The 18,948-nt window shown below is 37.9% G+C and overlaps 1 protein-coding gene across 2 annotated transcripts in view; it reads right to left on the reverse strand.

The window, feature by feature from the left end:
• Positions 1 to 18,948, reverse strand: part of LOC106082157 (scavenger receptor class B member 1) — a 92,013-nt gene that overhangs the window by 39,190 nt on the left and 33,875 nt on the right. The gene's annotated exons all lie outside the window — the stretch shown is intronic.

Raw genomic sequence — 18,948 nt, forward strand, 5'->3', positions numbered from 1 at the left:
AGACGTTAAGAACTGTGAAAATCTCAACGCCCCAAAACCACAGCACAGCACACCACACAACACTTATACTCATGTGTTTAGCTCGTGTACTTGTTTGTTGTCGTTGTCATCGTCGTTGTACTAAAACTCTAACCAATACCATTGCATACACAGATGGCAAAACGGCATACTCATACACCGGCACTAGACTTTGCCACTTAGGAATCAGCCAAAGTGACGACGGCAATATGTACCATCATCGATTGGCAGGTTAGCGGCTTGCCAGTAGCGGTATGTTTACGTTTTTTGCGCTGTTTGCTAAAAACCAGAACTCATTCTCCAACCCAGCCATACACGCATACATTGAAAAATCCACCTGACACACATGTACATGGAGGCATAAAGGAAAACAAAACCCCAATTGAAGGCAAAACACCCCAGTAAACACACGCTATCCCGGATATTCATATGAGTCATTCCCCGGTCTAAAGAGCATTCATTCTTTGCATTCAACCAGAGGACTTGTTGCTTTATCTAAAATGCAACCGACATGTCTTATTGATATTTAGTATAGAAATATAGTAATAAATTTATAAATTAAAAAAAAATCTTTAATATAAAAGACAATGTGTTGCTATTCATTTCTTTGTCAGTTCCCATTACGCTAAAATTTTTGCAGAGGCTCCTCCTGAAAATAAGTGGATTTATTTTTTTATATCCAAAGTATGGCTGTCCTTCCCTTTTATCCCAATATTAAAACCGCGAGATATTGGAGTTGGGAAACAAATTAATCGAAATTTTGTTCCCGCCTCCATGCTAACCCCAAAACGCGAATCTGGTTACAAAAATCATGGGGTTTTGCCTTAACGTAAAACCAACATGTAAAACTATCAATAGTGTAAGAATCTGTTACAAACACAAATAAAGTATTCATGAGTGTTTGCTGCCCGCCGCTCCCCCCATGCAAAAAATCATCAAGTGAACACTAAGGTAGATCGGGATAACAGGATGCCAAAATATAGAGAAGGAATCTTATACAAGATTCCAGGGGCCGTGCCTCCCCCTACAAACAAATTGGTAGCTCGGATCTGCGAGGAAGAGAGATATTTAGGTATAGAGTAGAAATCCGATATAAAAATATGGGGGCATTCCCAAAAAATCCCTCGAGTAGAGTAGAGTAGAGTAGAGTAGAGTAGAGTAGAGTAGAGTAGAGTAGAGTAGAGTAGAGTAGAGTAGAGTAGAGTAGAGTAGAGTAGAGTAGAGTAGAGTAGAGTAGAGTAGAGTAGAGTAGAGTAGAGTAGAGTAGAGTAGAGTAGAGTAGAGTAGAGTAGAGTAGAGTAGAGTAGAGTAGAGTAGAGTAGAGTAGAGTAGAGTAGAGTAGAGTAGAGTAGAGTAGAGTAGAGTAGAGTAGAGTAGAGTAGAGTAGAGTAGAGTAGAGTAGAGTAGAGTAGAGTAGAGTAGAGTAGAGTAGAGTAGAGTAGAGTAGAGTAGAGTAGAGTAGAGTAGAGTAGAGTAGAGTAGAGTAGAGTAGAGTAGAGTAGAGTAGAGTAGAGTAGAGTAGAGTAGAGTAGAGTAGAGTAGAGTAGAGTAGAGTAGAGTAGAGTAGAGTAGAGTAGAGTAGAGTAGAGTAGAGTAGAGTAGAGTAGAGTAGAGTAGAGTAGAGTAGAGTAGAGTAGAGTAGAGTAGAGTAGAGTAGAGTAGAGTAGAGTAGAGTAGAGTAGAGTAGAGTAGAGTAGAGTAGAGTAGAGTAGAGTAGAGTAGAGTAGAGTAGAGTAGAGTAGAGTAGAGTAGAGTAGAGTAGAGTAGAGTAGAGTAGAGTAGAGTAGAGTAGAGTAGAGTAGAGTAGAGTAGAGTAGAGTAGAGTAGAGTAGAGTAGAGTAGAGTAGAGTAGAGTAGAGTAGAGTAGAGTAGAGTAGAGTAGAGTAGAGTAGAGTAGAGTAGAGTAGAGTAGAGTAGAGTAGAGTAGAGTAGAGTAGAGTAGAGTAGAGTAGAGTAGAGTAGAGTAGAGTAGAGTAGAGTAGAGTAGAGTAGAGTAGAGTAGAGTAGAGTAGAGTAGAGTAGAGTAGAGTAGAGTAGAGTAGAGTAGAGTAGAGTAGAGTAGAGTAGAGTAGAGTAGAGTAGAGTAGAGTAGAGTAGAGTAGAGTAGAGTAGAGTAGAGTAGAGTAGAGTAGAGTAGAGTAGAGTAGAGTAGAGTAGAGTAGAGTAGAGTAGAGTAGAGTAGAGTAGAGTAGAGTAGAGTAGAGTAGAGTAGAGTAGAGTAGAGTAGAGTAGAGTAGAGTAGAGTAGAGTAGAGTAGAGTAGAGTAGAGTAGAGTAGAGTAGAGTAGAGTAGAGTAGAGTAGAGTAGAGTAGAGTAGAGTAGAGTAGAGTAGAGTAGAGTAGAGTAGAGTAGAGTAGAGTAGAGTAGAGTAGAGTAGAGTAGAGTAGAGTAGAGTAGAGTAGAGTAGAGTAGAGTAGAGTAGAGTAGAGTAGAGTAGAGTAGAGTAGAGTAGAGTAGAGTAGAGTAGAGTAGAGTAGAGTAGAGTAGAGTAGAGTAGAGTAGAGTAGAGTAGAGTAGAGTAGAGTAGAGTAGAGTAGAGTAGAGTAGAGTAGAGTAGAGTAGAGTAGAGTAGAGTAGAGTAGAGTAGAGTAGAGTAGAGTAGAGTAGAGTAGAGTAGAGTAGAGTAGAGTAGAGTAGAGTAGAGTAGAGTAGAGTAGAGTAGAGTAGAGTAGAGTAGAGTAGAGTAGAGTAGAGTAGAGTAGAGTAGAGTAGAGTAGAGTAGAGTAGAGTAGAGTAGAGTAGAGTAGAGTAGAGTAGAGTAGAGTAGAGTAGAGTAGAGTAGAGTAGAGTAGAGTAGAGTAGAGTAGAGTAGAGTAGAGTAGAGTAGAGTAGAGTAGAGTAGAGTAGAGTAGAGTAGAGTAGAGTAGAGTAGAGTAGAGTAGAGTAGAGTAGAGTAGAGTAGAGTAGAGTAGAGTAGAGTAGAGTAGAGTAGAGTAGAGTAGAGTAGAGTAGAGTAGAGTAGAGTAGAGTAGAGTAGAGTAGAGTAGAGTAGAGTAGAGTAGAGTAGAGTAGAGTAGAGTAGAGTAGAGTAGAGTAGAGTAGAGTAGAGTAGAGTAGAGTAGAGTAGAGTAGAGTAGAGTAGAGTAGAGTAGAGTAGAGTAGAGTAGAGTAGAGTAGAGTAGAGTAGAGTAGAGTAGAGTAGAGTAGAGTAGAGTAGAGTAGAGTAGAGTAGAGTAGAGTAGAGTAGAGTAGAGTAGAGTAGAGTAGAGTAGAGTAGAGTAGAGTAGAGTAGAGTAGAGTAGAGTAGAGTAGAGTAGAGTAGAGTAGAGTAGAGTAGAGTAGAGTAGAGTAGAGTAGAGTAGAGTAGAGTAGAGTAAAGTAGAGTAGAGTAGAGTAGAGTAGAGTAGAGTAGAGTAGAGTAGAGTAGAGTAGAGTAGAATAGAGTAGAGTAGAGTAAAGTAGAGTAGAGTAGAGTAGAGTAGAGTAGTAAATAAATAAATGTAAATATTTGGGAAAAATATGTCGCACTTTTTTGTTAGCAAATCTTGGACTGAAAGCACCAATTATTTGAATGGTCACTTTTTGGGTTTTTCTTTGATGTGTTCTTTAAGAGATTAGTAAATAATTTCGTAACTAATTTTATGTTCGACATTTGGGTTTTTGTCACCGGGGCAACATTGTACGGCATGCCGTTTGGCGACACCTTTTCATAGGAGAGCTGGCAAATTATCGATAATCGCAACATTCTATATTTTCGACAGTTTTAATAATAAATCTAAACATCGATTAATATAGAAGCAATATCAATGCACAGACCAAATAAAACCAAGGTTAGTAAAGTCAGTTGGAAGTCATGAGAGAAATCATTGTACAACATGTAAGTCTAATCGGATGAAAATTACGCCCTCTATAGGCGCAATGTATCTTAAAGGGTACATTCTGTGTCGGATTGCTTATTATACCCTCCACCATAAGATGGGGGGTATACTAATTTCGTCATTCTGTTTGTAACTACTCGAAATATTCGTCTGAGACCCCATAAAGTATATATATTCTTGATCGTCGTGACATTTTATGTCAATCTAGCCATGTCCGTCCGTCTGTCCGTCCGTCCGTCCGTCCGTCCGTCTGTCTGTCGAAAGCACGCTAACTTCCGAAGGAGTAAAGCTAGCCGCTTGAAATTTTGCACAAATACTTCTTATTAGTGTAGGTCGGTTGGTATTGTAAATGGGCCATATCGGTCCATGTTTTGATATAGCTGTCATATAAACCGATCTTGGGTCTTTACTTCTTGAGCCTCTAGAGGGGACAATTCTTATCCGATTTGAATGAATTTTGGCACTACGTGTTTTGTTATGATATTCAACAACTGTGCCAAGTATGGTTCAAATCGGTCCATAACCTGATATAGCTGCCATATAAACCGATCTTGGGTCTTGACTTCTAGAGCCTCTAGAGTGCGCAGTTCTTATCCGATTAGAATGAAATTTCGCACGACGTGTTTTGTCATGATATCCAACAACTATGTAAAGAATGGTTCAAATCGGTCTGTAACCTGATATAGCTGTCATATAAACCGATCTTGGGTCTTGACTTCTAGAGCCTCTAGAGTGCGCAGTTCTTATCCGATTTGAATGAATTTTGGCACGACGTGTTTTGTTATGATATCCAACAACTGTGCCAAGTATGGTTCAAATCGGTCCATAACCTGATATAGCTGTCATATAAACGGATCTGGGATCTTGACTTCTTGAGCCTCTAGAGGTCGCAATTATTATCCAATTTGCCTGAAATTTTGTACGACGGATTCTCTCATGACCATTAACATACGTGTTTATTATGGTCTGAATCGGTCTATAGCCCGATACAGCTCCCATATAAATCGATCTCTCTATTTTACTTCTTGAGCCCCCAAAGGGCGCAATTCTTATTCGAATTGGCAGACATTTTACACAGGTCTCCAACATATTATTTAATTGTGGTCCAAACCGGACCATATCTTGATATCGCTCTAATAGCAGAGGAAATCTTTTCTTATATCCTTTTTTCCCAAAGAAGAGATGCCGGGAAAAGAACTTGACAAATGCGATCCATGGTGGAGAGTATATAAGATTGGGCCCGGCCGAACTTAGCACGCTTTTACTGGTTTTTTTTAGTTTTGCAAAAAAAAAATTAACTTTTACGATAGTATCCATCGGAAAAATATCAATCGATATTTCATAGGGAGGTATGGGTTTTTTCCGGATATTTGATCGGTTGTTTATTTCATAATAAAGGTTAATATCAGCCAAATGACCACCACGATCACGCTTACAGGACCATATCCTTTTCATTAAAATTTCCATTACCAAATCGCGAAGTGGCTGCCCTATGTTCTTGCTGGCCTCGCGAATTTTATCTTTGAAGTCTTGAATCGATACTGGGTTGTTGGCGTTCCCCTTATCTTTCACTTGGCCCCAACGGAAGAAGTCGCAAGATGTTAAATCACAAGATCTCGGTGGCCAATTGTGATCACCTCTTCCAGAGAGAACTTTTCCCATGAAAGAACAATGGTTTCGTTGCTTGTGTGACACTTAGTGCCGTCTTGTAGAAAGTAAACGTTGTCAAAATTAAAACCACCCAACTCCGACCATAAAAAATCATTAATCATCCGTCGATAGAGCAATCCATTCACCGTAACCGTTAATCTAAGCTCATTTTTGAAAAAGTAAGTTTCAAGGACCCCGACGGACCATAAACAACATCAACCAGTCACTCGTTGAGGATGGTGAGGCTTCTCAACAAAAACCTCTTGGGTTTTCTGAGCCCCAGATGTAACAATTTAGCTTGTAGTCGTAGCCATCGAGGTGGAAATGGGCCTGATCAGTCAAGATGATTTTTCGATTTGAAAACAAAGTGTGACTGTGTGGGTCATTCATAATAACACCTCTTGTGGGAAAACTTTTTAAACATGCATATTTTCTCATGAACATTCCCTAAGGGGACAGGTGATAGATTATTTTAGGCAAGAGTGACAGTCCTTTACAGATTCACTTAGATAATTTTAAGTCCATTGTGATACCACAGTAGCGACAGACAAAGGCCTCTGGTGGGAATCGAACCCATGACCCTCACACTGGCAAACCAAGCTCGCTACCAACTCTGCTACTGGGGCGCCTTAGGAGATACTTCTCTCATATGAAAGAGTGCAGTCCTATTCAAGTTTTAACTCCATGATATGGAACCTCTTTTTTTATGCCGAGTCCGAACAGCTATCCGCGTAGAGACATCATTTGTTAGAGAAGTTTTAACATGGCTAGATACCATACAAATGTCGCCAGAATTTGTAAGGGGGGTAACGACCGCTGACATTCTCTTATTCGGCGTCATAGGCGGACATGCTTACCTCTGCGCCCTTTGCAAGCGTCTCAAAATTTGTTGCCAATTACTCAATATTTGTATCACAAATGTTATAAAGTGATAAAAAAAAAAATGCTTGTATAAAATGGTTAGATTTTGAAAATTGGACCATGACAATCTTATTGAGTTTAATTATTAGATTAAAAAAATTTGTTCAAATCAATAAAGTCTCACTTATTATTTAATGTTTTTAAAAATCACGTTTAAAACTATTAGATAATAGGTATTTCCGATCAAACCACTTCGACATCTAGTTAATAATTTATTTATTTATTTCTAAAAGAACATTTTCAAAGATTCAGACTGAGCACTAGCAATAATGTTCTAAAAATTAAAATTTTTATCATCTGACTCATATCAAGCAATCATTCATTCTAGATTTGCTAGTCCAAAATCACATAAAAATCGAGTACAAAATTCAATCGTTTCATATGAAATTGCTAACCAACATTCCAAACTAACCATAAATTACATGAAGTTAACAAAACACAATAATTTGACGTTGTTTGCATTTTAAATAAGAAAATGTAACACTTTTCTAAAATTACTATTAAATAATAATATACATATAACAATTAGTTATATTCGATTAGCACATTGCTGTGACTTATTAACTCTGGACGAGTTCATTGTGACCATTTTTATTTGTGTCAATCATTTCACTGTCTTGTTGCTATACAAAAAATAAAAGAAATATTTTTTAGTATACAAACATTTTAATCTTTTTTTCAATTGTTTTGTTCAGTATTTTATTACAACATTGGTGGCAATAATAAATACAAGATAGGAATAAATTTATAAATAATTCTTCAAGCAGTTTTCAAAGCGGTATTGTTAATCCACTATTTAACGAATGGGTAGGAAAATACTCAAAAATGGAGAATGGAGTTATCCCATTAGGTTCAAATCGATTAACTAAAATCACTAGTGTAAGAAAAGATCCCACAAATTATATTTGTGAGTTAAATATATACGAATATTAGGACTCTAAAAAACTAATCTCAAAACCAGTAAGGAAAGGCTAAAGTCGGGCGGCACCATCTATATAATACCCTACACCTCCGAGTCTACCTTTGCTTTTAATATGTACATAGAACCTATGCCTTATATGATCAGTTTTTAATTTTGTGTACCTATTGAAATATCCCACAGAATTGCATCGCCTACTGCAGTCTTAAAAGCGTATACCGGCTAAAACTAAAGCTATAGCTGAATCTGGAACGATTTTGATGAAATTTACACTCGTATTGGGACGTCAAATTACGCCTCTCATGCAAAATTTTGAAAAGGTCGGACCGAAATTGTGAGATTGATCCAACATCCCCATCCTCATTGCAAATTTTGCCCATGAACATTCCGTTAAGGAACAGGGGCAAACATTCCACATATCAATGAGTGCAGTTCGATTCAAGTTGAAGCTCAATAATAAGGGGCCTTCTTTTTATAGCCGAGTCCAAACGGCGTGCCGCAGTGCGACACCTATTTGAAGAGAAGTTTTACATTGCATAGTGCCTCACGAAAGTTGCCAGCATGAGGAGGGGAAAACCACCACTGAAATTGTTTTCCCGATGGTTTCGCCAGGATTCGAACCCAGGCGTTCAGCGTCATAGGCGGACCTGCTAACCTCTGCGCTACGGTGGCCCCATTCCTATACAGACCATTATATATACGGGGTGGACTCTCAATGAGACAGCATGGCTTTCGGGCAGGAATGTCCACGATCGGAGCTCTCTGAGATCTGGTGAAGATAGTAGAAGCAACTAGACAAAGGAACCACCACTCATATTGTCCTGTTGTTCACACTGGATATGAAGAACGCATTCAATAGCCTCAGATGGTCTGACGTCCTTCAAGCGCTTAGAGAGGACTTTAATATCCCGGCGTATCTGATGTGAATAATGAAAAGTTACTTGAGTGACGTAGGCTCGAAATGGGTCCAGAATCCGAGGATAGTGCACTGGCTCTACAGCAGCGTGATTAGGCTAATACTTACTTACGCCTCAGTAGTTTGGTGGACTGCTATTGAGAAAAAGTACAACACAAGGACCATACAACAGGTTCAGAAAACATGTTGTCTTGGTATAGGCGGAGCGTTGAGAGCCATGCCCACCAGGGCATTGGAGACTATTCTAGATAACCGACATATTGACATACAGATTAAGTGTGAGGCAGCCGCTGCGGCCATGAGACTTAAGGCGATGGGAGAATGGATTGGGAGGAGCTCATACCATCGCGGTACAATCGAGGCGACGATAGGAAAACTTTGAAGGAAGGGAAGAGTTTTCCGATGAATCTTGCGGTCGAGTGTGAGGCACTGCTGCCAGCGGCACAGTCTTGGATTGACGAAAACCTAGTATTGTCATCCGTGTAACATGATCTTCCAGAGATTATGTTACACGAATGGATCAAAGCTAGAGGACAGAATGGACCTGGGAGTCTACATTGAGAACCCAGGAACTGAGATCTGTTTTCCACTGCCTGACCATAATACATTAAATGCTGAACGTTGTAGAATTCATTGTGTAGTATTTAAGTCCATTCGGATAAGAATTGCGCCTTGTAGGGGCTCAAGATGCAAAATCGGAAGATGGTTATATGGGAGCTGTATCAAGCTATAGATCGATTCAGACCATATTGGACACGCATGTTGAAGGTAATGGGAGAAGCCGTTGTACAAAATTTCTGCCAAATCGGATGACAATTGCGCCCTCTATAGAGGCTCAAGAAGTCAAGATCCCAGATAGGTTTTTATGGCAGCTATATCAGCTTACGTACCGATTTGCGGCATACTAAGGACATTTGTTGGAAGTTATAACAAAACATTTCATGCAAAATTTCACCCAAATCGGATGAGAATTGTGCCCTCTAGCGGCTCAAAAAATAAAGCAATTTGAGCCAAATTTAGCACAGTTATTGGAAGTGATACCAAAACACCACGTGCAAAATTACAGCCAAATCGGATAAGATTTGCGCCCTCTAAAACCTGAAGGAGTCAAGAACCAAGATCGGTTTATATGACAGCTATATCAGGTTATGAAGCGATTTGAACCAAACTTAGCACAGTTGTTGGAAGTACAAAATTTCAGTCAAATCGGACGAGAATTGCGCCCTCAAGAGGCTCAAGAAGTGAAGACCCAAGAAAATTTGGACCGATTTGGCCCATTTACAATCTCAACCGGCCTACTCTAATAAAAAGTATTTGTGCAAAATTTCAAGCGGCTAGCTTTACTCCCTCGAAAGTTAGCGTGCATTTGACAGACAGACGGACGGACATGGCTAGATCGACTTAAAATGTCATGACGATCATGAATATATATACGTAATAGGGTCTTGGACGCATATTTCAAGGTGTTACAAACAGAATGACGAAATTTGGTGGAGGTTATAAAAATGACAATCCATTACTTAGTTTTGAAAATATAACACTTGAAATCGGACTAAAATACCTAAAAATTGTGTTTTTTATATCCTACACCACCACTGTGATACAGGGTATTATAGATTTGTGCATTTGTTTGCAACGCTAAGAAGGAGAAGAGCTAGACCCATCGATAAGTAGAGGGATCGGTTTAGAATCACTTCCTGATTCGATCTAGCTATGTCCGTCTGTCTGTCCATGTATTCTTGTTATCAAGGTACAGGTCGCATTTGTTGTCCGTTTTTCACAATCGGATAAGTCTCTTTTTTGGTCCAAGGTCGAACGCTATTGATTTTGAAAAAAAAACGGTCCAGATTTAGATATAGCTCCCATATATATCTTTCATCCGATCTGCACTTTTAAAGCTGTTGAAGCCACAATTTTGGTCTTATCCTTACAAAATTTGGCACAAAGTGTTTTTTTGATGTCCCAATATGTGTGCAAAATTTTATGGAAATCGGTCCAGATTTAGATATAGCTCCCATATATATCTTTCATCCGATATGCCCTTTAAAAGCTGTAGGAGCCACAATTTTGGTCCGATCTTTACCAAATTTAGCAAGAGATGTTTGGTGTGACGTTTTAATTTAAAATTTCATCTAAATCGGTTGAGATGTAGATATAGCTCCCATATATAGCTTTCATCCGATTTGACCTATTAATGCTGTAAAAGGCACAATTTTGGCCCCATCTTTACCAAATTTGGCACGAAATGCTTTTTGTGACGTTCCAATATGTGTGCAAAATTTCATCAAAATCAGATCAGATTTATATATAGCTCCCATATATATCTTTCATCCGATATGGTCATTTAAGGCTGTAGAAGGCACAATTTTCCCACTACATGCTAAAAATGTCATCCAATCGAACCAAATTTAGGTAAAGTTCCCATATATATTTTTTAATCGTTTCGACTTTTAAGGCTGCAGTGGCTGCAATTTTGGTCCGATTTCTACAAACTTTTTCATGAGATGTTTTAATTGACATCCCAATACGTGTGCAAAATGGAATCAGATTTAGATAAAACTCCCATATATATCATTTATGCGTTTCGACTTATGAGGCTGTAGAAGCCTCAATTTTCGTACCATCGTAAGAATATCTTAGAAGGTTCTATTCGATATTTCAATAGGTATGCAAAATTAATGTCTGATTAAATTTGGATATAAGTGCTTTATATAAAAAGTATTACGTTGACTCGGTGGTGTAGGGTATTATATAGACGGCTCCGCCCGACTTTTGCCTTTCCTTACCTATTTTTCCTAATTTTTTTTTAATCGAAAAAAGATCAAATTTGAGCTGCCTAATCTCCTAAACTAAACATCTGTAATTTTTATGGGTAACATTTTTGAAATCGTTGGAATGTTTTACATAAGATAGGTTCTTTAAAAATTTTGATTTTTTTGCCACCTGTTTGCTCTGTTTGCGCCATAGTGCGTCGTGGCAGCACGGGTTATCATACACCGCTCGCCATAATGTTTCGTATTATGCCTATTGGATCAAAAGAAAAAAATAGAGGGTATATGTTTCAAAAAAATACTTTTTTTGGGACACTAATATTCATTTTATTTATTTCAACAGTGTGAAACCATCAGATCTATGGAGCACCAAATACATATATAAGTATATTGCCAAACATCAATATATAATTTTCTTTAAATTATATCTCTTCCACAGAAAACCATTCTTCAGTTTATCTCTTCTTTGATTTTTTACTTTTTCTTACTGTTGTTCTGTTCACTTCTATTGTAGCACTATAGAATATGAAAAATATTTGCCAAACCTGAGTCCATAAAAAACAATCAGTACCAGTCTTTAAAATTCTGGGACCTTTTTGATAAAAACAAAAACAGAAAACATGTTTTAGAATGTTTTTGAGATAAAGTTATTTTGTTTGTCAGCCCATCGGAAAATACCCAGAATTAAGTATCTAAGCATTTTTTTGATTTTGTGTTAAGCAACGCAAAAATATTGTGAACTTAAGCCGGTTTTGAATTTCTTTTTTTTTTGTGTCAAGACTTATTAAGTATCCCAAACGGATTGTACCTGAATCTTAAACGTTCAGGTACATAAACAATTTGAATTATGACCTGATGATTTTGACATGATATTGAAAATGGAAATTAATTGAAAAGTATAATTGTGGTAGCATGTGCTGCCAACGAAGGCTGATAAAACGTGGGTATTACATGTGAAGTTGATCTGATGTTTCTAAAGCATTCAAAAGCACACCATGCTCGTAAACGTGTAATAAAAATAGGCAAACCTCCCTTTGCGTGTGATCGAAGCAACAGTTAAATTTACACTTCCATTGCGAATATAGCCCTATATAGGTTAGCATAGATAACATATGAGGCCAATGACGCTAAACAGTGTTTAAAAGAGGTAAGAATGAACAAGTAGAAGTGTGCCAAGTTCGGCCGGGCCGAATCTCATATACCCTCCTCCATGGATCGCATTTGTCAAGTTCTTTGCCAGATATTGGATAATGGATAAAAATTGCTATGCTATTGTAAAAAGGCACAAATATTAGGTCATTATCCGATTTAGACCATACTGGGCATAGTTATTAGAAGTCAAAACAAAACACATTATGCAAAATTTCAGCCAAATCGGATAATAATTACACCCTCCAGAGGCTCAAGAATTAAAATCCAGGGTCGGTTTATATGGCAGCAATATCAAAACATGGACCGTAATAGCCCATTAACAATCCCGACCGATCTACACTAACAGGAAGTATTCGTGCAAAATTTCAAGCGCCTAGCTTCGAAAGTTAGCATCATTTCGACAGATGGACGGGCATTGCTTAATGGACTTGGAATGTCAAGACGATCAAGAATATATATACTTTGTTGGATCTCTGATCAATATATGGATGTGTTTCAAATTGAATGACGAAATTAGTATATTCACATCCTATGGTGGAGGGCATATAAATCGATAAGACGGCATTAATTCGACCCAGCCGTACCCGTATCACCATTACTGTTCGTTGATTCTTTTTAGAAAAATTATTATTGAATGTATTGGGTTGCCCAAAAAGTAATTGCGGATTTTTTAAAAGAAAGTAAATGCATTTTTAATAAAACTTAGAATAAACTTTAATGAAATATACTTTTTTCTAAAGCAAGCTAAAAGTTACAGCTGATAACAGGCAGAAGAAAGAATGCAATTACAGAGTCACAAGCTGTGAAAAAATTTGCCAACGCCGACTATATGAAAAATCCGCAATTACTTTTTGGGCAAACCAATAATACAAATTTATTATTGAAGATAAAAGTTTACATGGAAAACCGAATTGAATAAAAATTAACCCTGGACTTAACATATTGAATTGGAGGCCACCGTGAGCAGCTATGGTTATCCTATTGATGCTAGTAAGATTTTTGATGAATTCAACCTTGCAAACTTCTCTGCAATGAATTTAGCTAGCGGCACTGACTGGGCTTAAAAGCCTATATTACTATGTTAAAACATTGATCTTAGAGAAGTGCTCAGCAAAATCCGCGAGCACATAATCTTAGTTAAATGGTTTGAAATAAAATCATTGTTTGTCTCTTATAATTATCTAGTACATAATTAAAAATGCTGCAAAATTGTTTAGGCGAAAAGTTGAAGTCAGTTCTATGCGTTAGCCACAAATGTGCCTTATCGCCGAACATAATTTTTCAACAAAAGAATGGATTTCCTTAGAATTGTTACCAGAGAGCACAAACTTCCATAATAAATTTCAGCGATTTGCAGTCGTTGCTCGTTTGGAGTTTTTGCATGATGAAATGGCAGAGTATACTGAATACTTTTCACATCCATAGATGAGCTGTTGTCACCGAGCACGAATTTTGATAATAAATTTAACCGATTGGCAGTCGTTGCTCTTTTGTGAATTTTTCCATGATGAAATGGCAGAGTAAACTGAACACTTTTCATATCTACGGATGTCGTTTGGTCACAATTATCAACCTTTGCTGTCACCTCGAAATACTTAGCTCATAAAAAATTACTCTTCACACTGATTTAGGTAAGTGCGCCCCTAAAAGACTCAATTATACCCTCTACAATAGAATGGGAATATACTAGTTTCGAACGCTTAAAGCTAGCCGCTTGAAATTTTGCACAGATACTTTAAACTGATCTAGGTCGTTGGGGATTGAAAATGGGTCATATCAGTTCAGATTTAGATATAGCTCCCACCGATTTGACTTATTAAGCCCCAACAAGCCGCAATTTTTTCGATTTGGAATTTAGCATGTAGGGTTCTGTTATGACTTCCAACAACTGTGCCTAATACGGTTCAAATCGGTCTATAACCTGATATAGCTCCCATATAAACCGATTTGACTTCTTGAGCCCTTACAAGCCGCAATTATTGTCCGATTTGGCTGCAATTGAGCATGTTCAAATATAGACCGATCTGAACCATATATGATACGGATGTCGAAAAGCCTAACATACATCACTGTGTCAAATTTCAGCGATATCGGATTATAAATGTGCCTTTTATGCGGCCAAGACTTTAAATCGACAGTTCGGTAGCTTTATCAAAATCTGAACCGATCTGGGCCAAATTGCAAAAAGTTGTCGAAGGACCTAATGCAAATCACTATCCCAAATTTCGGTGAAATCGGATTATAAATGCGCCTTTTATTGGCCCAAAACCTTAAATCGAGAGATCGGTCTATACGGCAGCTATATCCAAATTTAGACCGATCTGGGCCGAATTGAATTAGGATGTCGACTGGCCTAACAGAAATCACTGTCCCAAATTTCAGCAAAATCGGATAGTAAATGTGTCTTATATGGGCCTAAGACGCTAAATCGGCGGATCGGTCTATATGGGGGCTATATCAAGATATAGTCCGATATAGCCCATCTTCGAACTTAATCTGCTTATGGACAAAAAAAGAATTTGTGCAAAGTTTCAGCTCAAAATCTCCTTTTTAAAAGACTGTAGCGTGATTTCAACAGACAGACGGACGGACAGGCGGACGAACGTGGCTAGATCATCTTAGGTTTTTACGCTGATCAAGAATATATATACTTTATGGGGTCTTAGACAAATATTTTAATGTGTTTGCAACAACGGAATGACAAAATGAATATAACTCCATCCTTCGGTGGTGGGTATAAAAATCAATTTGTGTTTGTTCATCGGTTTTTTTTTTTTGCTCCATATAGACTAAAAACGCCTGAACCGATTACCTTGAAATGTTCGCAGATTGTATAGGTTGGTCTGGAGGAAATCATTCTTAAATATAAAATTCAATTTGTGTTTGTTTGTTTGTCGGTTTGTTTGTTTGTTCCGTATAGACTCAAAAACGGCTGAACCGATTACCTTAAAATTTTCACAGATTGTGTAGGTTAGTCTGGAAGGAAACATAGGCTATATAATTTTTTGTTATCGGGAGGGTACTACCCAAAAATAAAAGTGGACCGATCGGGACAATATGGGATTCAAATGAAAGGTATTCAAGAGTAGACTACGAATTTCATAATTAAAGTTGTTGGGTCCAAGTACCTGGGGCCGCCCCAGCCCCAAAACCCCTTAAAATTGATTTATTTGACAAACATGACAACATGGGACTCTAATGAAAGGTATTCGGGAGTAGATAACGAATATGGTCAGGAAGTAGGAATAGGCTTTATAATTTATTGATAACGGAAGGGGGCGGACCCTCCACCGTTACTCCAAAAACACCACCCAAAGGCAAAAGTGGACTGAAAAGGACAATATGGATATCAAATGAAAAGTATGAGGGAGTAGATAACGAAACTGGGATAAAAATTCATGACGAAGTATAGGGGGTCACCCACCGCCACAAAAATAGATTGTGTACGTTTGTCTGGAAGGAAACATAGGAAACATGTCTTGGAGGGAAACATATCGGGCGGAGACGGACCCTCCCCCTTACCCCAAAAACGCCACCCATATCCGAAAGTGGTTCGATGGGCACAATAAGGGTTTCAAATGAAAAGTATTGGAGACCAGAAAACGAATATGGTATTCAAATTTTGCACCATGTACCCAGCGGCCTAATGAAAGGTATTAGGGAGTAGATTACGAATATGACATTAAAATTTGCGTTCAAGTCTAGGTGCCACTTTTCCTCCTTAGATACGTCAAATGGGTTATTTGACCCATTATGACAATATGAGACTCCAATGAAAGGTATTTGAGAGTAGAAAACGAATTTGATATCCAATTTCGGTGTTTTCGTGTACGCCCTACGCACCCCCCTAAATTAACTTCATTTCCGTTGGGAATAAAGAACGAATTTTATGTCTATTTTCAGTGCAAAGTGCCGGTGGCCGACCCAGATCCAAAACATCCTCCAAACGGTTCATATTTACCGGCCATGGTAATACGGGGCTCAAATTAAAGGGATGTGGATGTGCAGCACGAATTTTGATATCCATATTTGAGTCGAAATGTCTGAGATGCCATCCCTCCCCTAATGAGAACATTACCCTGAGGAAGAACATTACTACCCGGAACCGTGAAGGGGCCAATTCTCACACACAAATGAGTGCTTTCCGATTCAAGTTTAAACTCAATGATAAGGGACCGCTTTGTTCGATATTCTCGCCAGGATTCGAACGCGTTTAGCGTCATAGGCTACAACGGCACGAATTCGATATCTGCACTCAGGTCGAAGTGTCCCCATCCTAAAAAGATATTAGAGAGTTAAAGAAGGCGCAGCGGAGCGGACGCGGTTCGGCTCGTATATTATAAAATAACTGCTTTAGTTCCAGAAAAGTTCTATGCCAAAAATTTTATAGCATGCATATTTCTTATGTGGTCATTGTAGGTAGTTTTCGCAAAATTTTTTTTTATTACTTTGCTACTTTATATGGCTTTAAGGTAATATCTGCATGGTAATGATGACTTTGCATATTAGCGCTCTTTTCTAATGGCTGTTATTCATCTACTCCTATTTTCCATAAGTTAATTTTTATGGATACTCGTGCTAGGTGCGAAAACGGGAGCCAGCGGGCTTGGCTTACTCTAGAAGCGAAATATTGCGAAATTGTCCAGTCACTGTTATTTATGTGTCATCTCGCATTAACGAATTCTTTCTTTTGATTTGTTGTTTTTTTTTATTTTGTTTTTTGCTACAATTTTTTATACAAACAACATTTTTTTAAATTTCACCATATTTTGATGTTTTCGAAAACAAAATTTCTTCACCCTCCTGCTCCCGAACCCTTGCATATAGAATGGCTCATTATCGACCTTCGCCAAAAAAAAAACAAATCTTCCATAATAACTTGTTTCTGTTGTATTTTTTTTTTTTTTGTTTATATCTTTGCCTTGCCGGCATTACTCAGCAGAATTGTTGCTAACAAGAATCTGATTGGGAATTCCGTACAAGAAAAACAAAAACGAGCAAGCATCACTTAAGCTAAAATTTGCTGGCCGCCCGCCTGCCTGACGTTCACGAGAATGTTTCTCATTAACATTTTATAAGTGTGTTGTGCCGCTCGAACGATGATCGTTCGAGCAAAATCAGCAGACTTAGACTAAGCGCACAAAATCTGAAAGTAAATGTCCTTCATCACGTGTGGAAGAAATTTCTAGAAAATCTTTGCCTACCTCACAGCAGCAACCAAAAAACCAGACAAACAGTTAGTTAGCCCAGCCAGATGTGCTTGCTTGTGTGCTGTTATTCTCGTTTATTTGTTTTGCTTGCCAAACATTAACTGACCACCAGCATCAACAACAAATTCTCTGCTGCTGCCATCATCATAGCCAAGTTTGAGCCAACGCTTGAGATTGGCTGTGAGTCTGTTTTTTGCTGACCAGTTAACCAGTTTTCTTGCACACCTTATTAATTTGTACGTACTCCATGGTGGCTCTTAAGCCACCATGTCTTTGCACCAAAGAGTTTCGTAGATATGGTCAAACCTCGTCACTTTGAATTGGAAATTTGGTTTGGTGTCTCTATTCGAAGACTCCTCTTCAGAGTAATTAGCCAAGCCGCCATATCGGATGTAATAATTTAAATTATTTTTTATGAATTGTTACGAGAACAAGAATTACAAAACAAAGGCGCACCAAAACAGATAGCCAACGAAAACAAAAAAAAAACATTGACAAATTCGATTTTGAACCGAATACATGTAACGGTCGGGGCAGTGAACCAGTGAGTTTGTTTTATTTAATTTGTTATACTTATGTAAATAATGAAGTGATGACTTTAAATTTGAATTGACACTGTGAACAAGTAACGGTCCGATATTCTCATTCATATGTTACTTCGGTTAAATTTTTAATAAGATTTGATTTCTTGGGATTTTTTCAATAAGCAAATAATGTGGCCATATGATTTCGAACTGTAAAAGAGTTAGAGCATTGAACTATGATTTGCCTTTAGTTATTGTTGGTTTTTTTTTAACTGATTAATAAATGGATATTGCTCAGTGAAAAAGCTTACAGCGAACAGTCTGGTAGTAGTAGTTGAGATTTCACATGGGATTTGTGCTGATGATCTCTAGGCCGGTCTGACGGACGGACCTAGTTCATGATGGTGCCAATGAGATAAAGAAACCTAACTATCGAAACGCGTCCACCAGTGGGCTGATATGTGTCCTGCCTTGTCTGAGGAACTGGCAATTTCTTTTCTTCAAAACTCATTTAACAATCTCTCCTTTGTCTGGTCCGATCTAGACCAAATTCAACAAGGATATATTGGGTTGCCCAAAAAGTAATTTCGGATTTTTCATATAGTCGGCGTTGACAAATTTTTTCACAGCTTGTGACTCTGTAATTGCATTCTTTCTCCTGTCAGTTATCAGCTGTTACTTTTAGCTTGCTTTAGAAAAAAAGTTTAAAAAAAGTATATTTGATTAAAGTTCATTCTAAGTCTTATTAAAAATTCATTTACTTTCGTTAACAAAATTCCGCAATTACTTTTTGGGCAACCCAATAACAATCATCCTATTTTAATATAACTCCACTACTATATCCGTAGTTATATCTTAATAGCGGCTGGTCTCGATCATATGTTATTCTGGACCCAAGAACTCATACACAAGCAATATTTTCAGACAATAAATCAACTTTTTATGGGATTAAGATCCTAAGTTGGAAGATCGGTCTATATGGTAGCTATCTATATATTCTGATCCGACTCATATGTGGGTCGGATGTCGGAAGGCTTAAATCAACTCAC

This window comes from Stomoxys calcitrans, chromosome 3 (assembly GCF_963082655.1).
Source record: "Stomoxys calcitrans chromosome 3, idStoCalc2.1, whole genome shotgun sequence".
Classification (NCBI taxonomy): Eukaryota; Metazoa; Arthropoda; class Insecta; order Diptera; family Muscidae; genus Stomoxys; species Stomoxys calcitrans.